The sequence below is a fragment of the Rhinolophus sinicus genome, chromosome 13 (assembly GCF_057876585.1).
Source record: "Rhinolophus sinicus isolate RSI-liver-muscle chromosome 13, RSI-T2T, whole genome shotgun sequence".
Classification (NCBI taxonomy): domain Eukaryota; kingdom Metazoa; phylum Chordata; class Mammalia; order Chiroptera; family Rhinolophidae; genus Rhinolophus; species Rhinolophus sinicus.
Genome location: NC_142513.1, coordinates 46,221,121 through 46,229,934, shown reverse-complemented (window position 1 = coordinate 46,229,934; position 8,814 = coordinate 46,221,121). Strand labels below are relative to the sequence as shown.

At 45.2% G+C, this 8,814-nt stretch overlaps 1 non-coding gene across 1 annotated transcript; it reads left to right on the top strand.

Annotated features, from left to right (window-relative positions):
- Window positions 1–3,532: 3,532 nt before the first annotated feature.
- Window positions 3,533–3,654, top strand: LOC148756073 (U5 spliceosomal RNA). Its single transcript, XR_016018341.1, has one exon. It is a non-coding gene; the product is annotated as a U5 spliceosomal RNA (small nuclear RNA).
- The last annotated feature ends 5,160 nt before the right edge of the window (window positions 3,655–8,814 follow it).

The window sequence follows — 8,814 nt, the reverse complement described above, 5'->3', positions numbered from 1 at the left end:
TCTTGGGACTTCAGGGACTCTCACGTGACATTGAGAACTACCTTTGGAAGCCCCATACGGGGTTCATGGATGTGACATGATGAAGCTACTCCTCATGAAGAAACAGGCTTTAAATCTTCACCTCTACAGTCGTTTCTTTTGTCTTGCCCTTGTCTTCAAAACTTAATCTGAGAGTTTTGTTTTTTATAAAAGGAAAATAAGTTTGTGATATATTCCCTTTCTGTCTTGTGACACTCTGTACCCTTTGGAGGTAGCTAGTTTGGACCTAATCTGATCCTATATTTCCTTGGAAGCAGTAAGATCACCCAAGGCTGTCCTCTGTCATATGAAGTTCTGTTTACTTGAGGCTTAAAGGATGAATTCTGAAGATATTTGTGCATTTAGAAAAGACCATTTCCTTGGAATAAGTGGTCTCTTATTTGAAGTGGTACCATTCATTAAAAGCTTTTTAAACCCATGTTTTACATGCATATTTAAACTTAAAATAGGTGGTTGGATGTAACTTTTGATAATAACAAAGAAATTCATACCCTGAACAATCTTAACTATTAAGAAGCAAAGCGTTGACCTGAAACACATTATGTAACAGAAATCGCTGAGTGGCAACACTTAATTGAACTTATCTATGTGAATGGCAGGTATAGGACACCTAAAGTAACGTGTGCGATGAAGGAGTAGCGTGTTTGGGGAAAGGGAGGACATGGGACTGAAGAAGGAAGTTTTACACGATTGTCAAATTTGTGTTATCATTTCCATTTTACTCAATGAAAACTTCTTTTCAGATTCTTCAGAATGGGATCCTACTGCTTTGAGATTCAGTTATGACACTCGTGAAAGATCCAGGGATTGGAAAGTTGATGATCAATGTCCATTTGCATCACACTCAATGATGCAAAATCTGTCAGCATCCACAGAGTTTGGACACATGATCTTAGTAGATAAAGAAAAGACTCATATTGGAGGTGTGTTCCTATTAGGATATTATAGGCTCTGTGACTTGTGTGAATCACAGCTACCGGGAAACAGAGACAGCAAAGGACATAAAAAAAAGATAAAGAAAGAAAGAAACAGAAAGAGTTTAACCCTAGACCACCTCTGTGTGGCTCCACCATAGTTTTCTGACTTTCCAAAAGTCATTTTGTGGCAAAATCTACTTTATATTCACTCCATTTATTCAACAGATATCCAAACGGAATACCTTTCAGCAAGACATTTGCATTCTTCCTGTAACTACAGTAACATATACGTAAGTAAGAAAGACAATGAGTTGACAGCATGATTTCCTTTAGAGTAACACTTAGCCTACACTGGGGAGTGGGCAGGGGGATTATATGTAGAACGTTGGGAGCAGATTGGAAACATAGGAAGAGATCTAAAGATTGATTACTGAGAGGACACGTGGTTTCTTAGCTTTAGTTTTATAGCCCTGAGTTAATTCCCAAGTATCAGTTATAACTCTATTCAGTGTAACTAAAAAAGCACCTTCTGAAACCAAATATTAAAATATTTCTTGGATTTTCTATGGCTTTATGTACCTCAGAGTGGACTTTTCCAGCCGTAATGGATTTTGTTGAGAATTTGCTGCATTGCACTTCCTTCGCAGCTGTGTCCACATAGTCTGTCTCCTCTTATCTCGGTTCTTCCTTAAAGCCCATTGCTGACTCCTCAAAGATTAAGGGAAATTTGTCAGGATAGTAGAGGAAAACATTTCAGATATGAGGAAAGGTGTATACTGACAAAGGCGTAAACAGTAACACAACTTCTGGAAACTGTGAACGATGTTGCAGTTGAATCTTAGGGTGCTGTTCAAAGGTACTCTTAGGAGGTAGACAACAGAGTACATCATGACTAGACATGTCTGTCCGGTATTTATTTGTTTTGTTCTGTTTCTGACTGTGTTTTCATTGAAGTTGGGTGAATGAATTTGTGAATGGATTTTGACATGTTTATATGCCTTCAGCTTTGTGACATTTGTTATTTCCCAAATGGTTTGTTGAAGTTTTAGATAATCACAAGTATTTTTTAAGTCAATGTTCAGTGAAAGATTAAGCTTAATTTAAAGTCTCAATTGATAACATGCTATTTTGTTTCTATAGAGATCATAGTTTTTATCTAAATGTCCTGAGTAGTTCATTTGATCTAATATATAGATTTATCCACAGAACTACATTTAAGCATGAAATCAGAGAAAGAGCAAGTGAGGCTTGATGGGAGTGAAAAGAACCACTGTCATGTATGTGAAAATTTACTTTTAAATTTCTAGAATAATGTCGTTTTTAATGCATCAATAACGTAACATGGCCCATTGAAATTAACTTTCAAGCTAGCTTTTTAAGAGTCACTAGGTCATAATTGAATATTATTTTCATCACATTTGAACTGCTTACAAAACTTTAAATATGGTTAGAATCTATAGTTACTTGGAAGTCAATTTTATTCTTGGAACTGAGGCAAAAAAAAAATAAAAATTCCTGAATATTGTTTCCTTCCTCGTTGTTTTAACTTCCTTACATGATAAAGAAGGTACCATCAGTTATTGAATCAGACGATTAAACAGTTGAAATTATGAACACAGTACAAATGCTGACCACTGAGTCGGACTCGTGTGAAAGGACTCATCATTCTCAGTGGTTCAAAATTTGGAGTTTTGTATGGCTGCTCACTAAGGCCAAGGTTAGAGATGGACTCTGCCTTGGGACCTCTGTGTAATTGACTTCTCAGTCTACATTGAGGTAGAGGATGGGGTCATGAAAGCAACTCACCTGCCTATTAAGAGAACCACATCCTGCACGATGAGACCTTCTGTTGTTAGGGTACAAGCACTTTCTAGTTTTTCATTTGGGTGTAGGAAATTGGTGAATGTTACTCATTGTTTTTATCTGCTCACCTCAGTGGGTATTAGAATCAATTGGAACTGAATGCAACAGGTAACTCTATGAATGCATAACCCTTTCATAGTATATAATTTGAATAGAAATTTAGAAATTGGCTTCTCTTTCTGCTTCATGTAAATGTTTCTGGCTCCTAATAGGTTAAAGTTTGCCTCTTCTCCAGCTATTAATCTTTAAAAATGTTGTTAGGTTCACGGTAGGTACTCACTGATTAAGATATGGTGGGGTGACATATTTTAAGGGAGGAAGCCTCTATAACATTTAGCAATCATCTACTAATTCATTTTTGGGTGGATTTAACATCTAACGAATTGTTTAGTTCAAACTGGGACAAAATTAGATTGGTGGGTTCATGTTTTTCTCTTAATTTAGACTGAGGCACTTTATCTGCCACTTCCTAGTTGTAGTCCAGTAATTTGGGAGTAAGTAAACAATGATTAAGAAGTTTAACACTTAAATTTTAATTATATTCTAATTTTTCTTTGTTCATACTCGATGCTCTGGGTGGCACTAGAGCAACGTGACACTCAGAGGAGATGTTCTCCAGGGCACAATGACAGAATATTACAAGATGCAATTCTGACTAATGACCTTTGCAAACAAAAGGAGAAAGAAATAGAATTTAAGAAAATGAACTCTTTATACTCTGGTTTCTCTCCAAATCGTATAAATCTTTCGCCTTTTACTAAAGATTTCCGTGGAAAGAAAATGAACTCTGAGGTATTTTGTTTTGTCATTTTCAAACACATGTGTATTTGTGTGTGTATATATTTAAAAACCAACACTGTACACATGGGAAATATTGAGGATTTTGAAAGCATATGTATGTGTGTATGTGTTTGTGAGTCTGTGTGTATCTCTGTGTGCATGTGTGAAAGTGTGTGTGTGTGTGTGTGTGTGTTTGTGTTTTATGTGGAGTGACGTTTTTGGTCCATTGCAGTAAATGATATTCTTGATTCAAATCCATCTATGTCCAACAGACAAGTGGTGACATACACAGTGGCCTCATCCATAGTGAAGGCTTTAACACTTTTTGCAGGAATCTATGAGCTTTCTATAATCTCAAAACTATTGCTACTATCAACAGATGTTCCAGTTTTCGGCAGTGATTTCATCCCCTTGCTGTATCAATAGAGAGGTTAGTTTTCATTTCCATTGAGGCTAATGTACAGCCAGGTCAGACCATATTTTACATTCATTCTCCTCCTTTTGAGAAAAGGAGCAATTTGCTCCAAGTAGTATCCTATTTCAGTACAATGAACTTTTGAAGAAGATTGTATGCCATGGTATGTATGTATATATATATATATATATATATATATATATATATATATATATATATATATATATATATATATATATATCAAGTGATAATTTACTGATGAGTATTTTATTCCTAGTCAAATAGGTCAGTGTATTTTCCCATTTTATAATTATGGCTACTTTAAACTTTATAAAGAGGAAATAAAATTACTGCAGCAGCAAGTAATCTCATGAATTTCTAAGGCCTCTTCAATTTATATATTTACACTAGAGGAATCGCTGTGGTTTGGTGTGAGAGCACTATTGTAGAGTCAGAAGTCCTGGGGGAAATCCTAAACTCACTGATCTTTTCAATTTCTCTGTTTTAGATTGTGATAATGAACGAGAAGAGCTTAGTGCAATGCCTAGATTTATCAGTTATTAGTAGATGTAATTTTCATAACTGACTATGAAAATACTGGAAAATTAGAATATCTATGGAATATATCAGAAAAAAGAATTTTTGGAAATTTAATCTGTCCGAATATATGCACAGTTAATACTCTTACTCTGGATTTGCTATATTTTCCGACTGGAAACCCTTTTTTAAAGTGAGATTTCTTAATCATTTATGCCTTCTCATTTTGTATCTTTTCCAAATCTGAGACTCTTAAAATTCTCTTATGATTTGAAAATTCTGTTTTCCACTCTCATGGATTCAGCCTCTTTTACTAAATTTTTGAACTTTGGAGAATTTATGCTTGTATACAGTTGGAGGTTTGGGATATCCATTTATTCCAATCAGTGGGATATCCATTTATTGCAACCTTTCATTATATAAACATATAGGTTCTTCTTTAATTTCAGAGGATATCACGATACGTCATTTCAATGAGGGCTAGTTACAAGTCTTTTTATCTTTTACCTCGGTTTCTGAGAGTCATGAAAAACAAAAAGATCTGTTGCATGAAATTGCCATACTAAGACTGGAAACAGATAGGGTTAAAAATGCGTATCAGGAAATGGAAAAAAAGTATTTTGAGGACATTGCAATTGTAAAAGAAAAGAATGACCATCTTCAAAAGACAATAAAACGGAATGAGGAAACACTAATGAAAACAACATTTCAATGTAATGGACAGCTGAATGTTCTGACAGCTGAGAATAAAAGACTAACCTCTGAAAAGCGGAGTGGAAAACGAAACAGAGAAAGACTGCAAACAGAAGTTGAATCCTGCCATTCTAGACTGGCTACCGCTATCCACGGTCTTGAGCAAAGTCAGAAATCTAAAAGAGGTGTACAGCTTGCTTTCCGGAGAGCAAGAGAGGAATGGTTTGTTTTACGGGACAAAGTGAATTTTGATGTGTCTAACCAAAAAGATAACAAAGAGATTCTTTCTCAACAACTTTCTAAAGCTGAAAGTAAATTCAGTAGTCTAGAAACTAAGTGTCATCACACAAGAGTTGCTCTTAGAGAAACGACTTTGGTTTTAGTACATGTTCACAGAGACCTATGACAAACACAGTGTCAAAAAAAGGAAATTGAACACATGTATCTAAGTGAACGAGAAAAAGTGACCATATAGATTGGAAAGCTAGAATCCCTAGAGGAGAGGAGTTCTCACCTACAAAGTGAAAATACATTGCTTCCACAGCAACGGGATGATGCTCGCAACAAAAGTCACAATGAAAAGAGAGTAATTAGTATCCAAGACCAGTTTCAGGATATCATAAAAATATTTCAAGCTCAAACTTGAAACTAGATTGTATGCTGGAGGAGAGAAATAAGGTGTTACTCAATGAATGGACTCACTTAAACGAAAGACTGTGTCATCATGAAAACATGAAAGCAGAAAGAGAAGTAAGTATCCAGAAGAAACATAGTTTTCAAATTACCTGAAAGAAAATTCAATGTTCAGATATTTGATGATGGTGAAATGTTAAATGTAGGTGAATATTAAAAATATATAGACTACAAATATATAGCCCCCACTCAGGGCAACCGAGGGGGTCGCAGGGTCCTCTCAGTGACCTCCGGCACTAGGGACGTGCAATCCAGGCCTTGGCACTGGACGGCCCCACCCACTGGCCCAAAGCCAGGGAGAGCCACCCGCGCGCCACCAGGACGCAGCAGCTCCAGTCTGCAGCCACCCTTCCTCACAAGCCATCAGTCTGGGCCCTCAACCCTCGTTAGCGACCGGAGACCCACCCGATCTCCGGTCCCTTCACTGGCTACACGTCACATCTCCTGACACAGGGAGGTGAGAGAGAGGATGAGAGAAGGCCAGAGACGGAGCAAGAGAGAGGCGGACAGAGACAGACGGGGACTGTGGGGACAGAATCCCAGAGAGCAGTTTCCAGGCTCTGGGCCTCGCCGCGTGGAGGGGTGCTGCCTGGGGGCTGCATGGTCAGCCGCTGGGACCGCTTGGCCATCAGCTGTCGCCAGTTGGCCATTGGCCACCGCAGGAGCTGCGGGGGCCAAGCTAGGGAGCGCAAATGGTGGACTGCAAATTGCAGAGGGGCGCGGATTGCAGTTGGCCGGCTTGGTGGGTCGACGGGCGTTGTGTCGGGGGGTTGGCAGAGAAGCGGCCGGCAGGTCGGGGATCGGGCGGCTCCGGCTTGCCGTGTCTCCGACCCAGCCTCCCGTGAGACATGGTGCGATATGAGACCCCATCCGTGGCTCTGTGGGTGTTCCTTCTTGGCCTCGCCATATCCTGCGTTCATGTGCGGGCAGAGGGACTAGGGTCACCACAGGACAGGGACCCACAGACTGAACGGGAGGAGGAGTAAGAGGGAGCGAGATGGAAATATACAGGTATATGTACAGGTACGTATCTGGACATACAGAGAGACATGGACAGAGACAGAGAAAGAGCGGGCTGGCACGCGGGGAGAGAGCTCCTGAGCGACAGCCAGAGCCCAACAGGCAGGTCACCGAGCCCCAGAGACACGGGGAGGGGGAGGGGGGGAGGGACGCACAAGCGGGCACAGGGACTGGGACAGACGCACTGAGGCTGTTTTGAAGTGGCAGCTTCTCAACCGAAGTGTGGTCGTGCCCGGGGCTGGGCTCCACCAAGGAGGCAGAGCCCGGGCATTGGCAGGCACCCTTGAAGCCCCCGGGCCGGGCCGGAGGGTCAGTGGGCTCCGAGCCCCTCCCAGGGACCCCACCCCCCGCGGGAGGAGGGTGGCAGCCCCCAGGCACCCTGGTTGTGAGGGTTGTGTGCCTGCGTGCCTGCACTTCCCCTCGTGGTGGTCTCTCCTGGAGTCCGCGGGCGTGAGGTGTGTTGGGGTGCTGCTCCCTCAGTCCCCTGGTTTGTCCCGGCTGGCTCTCTGGGCCCTGCGTGTTGAGGCCATCGGGAAGGCGGGAAGGGTGGGCTCCTGGCTCTGGTGGGAGACGGGAGGGGGCGCGCGGGGGGTGTGGGGAGAGGTGCCTGCCGGCGGAGACACAGGCTCGGCTCACTGCTGCAGGCTGACGGCCTGCCTCAGCGAACCGGACTGAGAAGAGGGTGTGGGGGGGGGGGAGCCCTGGCCGCCGGGCCTGGTGTGCTGCGGCCGGGGCTGCGAGCTTGCTTGCAGTGCCGGGCGGCTGACCGGCCGCTGGCCTGGGGGACCTTCGGCTGGCTGGGCGGCTGCAGAGGGGCGAGGGGCGGCAGGGGGTCGGAGGGAGCCACGCCGGGGCGGCGATGCAAAAGGACAGGCGAGCAGAAGCCTCCAGGTGTTCCCAGGCGGTCTCCCATCCAAGTACTAACCAGGCCCGACCCTGCTTAGCTTCCCAGATCACACGGGTCTGGCGCGTTCAGGGTGGTCTGGCCTCACGCGCTGGGACCCGGCTCCGGGCGCTCCAAGAGCCTGCTCCCGGCCTGCCTCCTGAGCGCGCGCCCCGCTGCTGGGCCGCTGGGGTGGCGAGCATGTCTCCCTGCGCGCCTGCTGCCCGCTCCCCGCCTCCTCCGGACGCCGCTGGGGAGGGCGAAGGGCTACTCCTGGCCCGCAGCGAGGCCCCTTGGCGCCCCCCGTGGCTCCAGGGGCCTCAGTCACTTCCCTGACTGGGACAGATGCTTGGGCGCCCTGGCGTCCCGGAAATCCCCCGGCCCCGAATGGATTTCAGCCCTCCCCCCTACCCCAACTCCTCTCATCCCCACCCGCAGCACCGCAACCGCACACCCCCGCTGGCTGCTGTGCTGTCCCCCCCTCTCAGGGCCACGGAGGGGGTGGCAGGGTCCTCTCCGCCCCTCCCGTCCTAGGCTGGCACGACCCTTGCCTTGGTCCTTGCTGGCCCCACCCACTGACCAAAAGCCAGGGAGAGCCACCCGAGCCACCAGGGAGCAGCAGCTCCAGTCTGCAGCCACCCTTCGTCACAAGCCTTCAGTCTTGGCCCTGGCCCCTCGTCAGCGACCGGAGTCCCGCCCGATCTCCGGTCCCTTCACTGGCTACACGTCACCTCTCCTGACCCAGGGAGGTGAGAGAGAGGATGAGAGAAGGCCAGAGACGGAGCAAGAGGGAGGAGGAGAGAGACAGACAGGGACTGTGGGGACAGAATCCCAGAGAGCAGTTTCCAGGCTCTGGGCCTCGCCGCGTGGAGGGGTGCTGCCTGGGGGCTGCATGGTCAGCCGCTGGGACCGCTTGGCCATCAGCTGTCGCCAGTTGGCCATTGGCCACCGCAGGAGCTGCGGGGGCCAAGCTA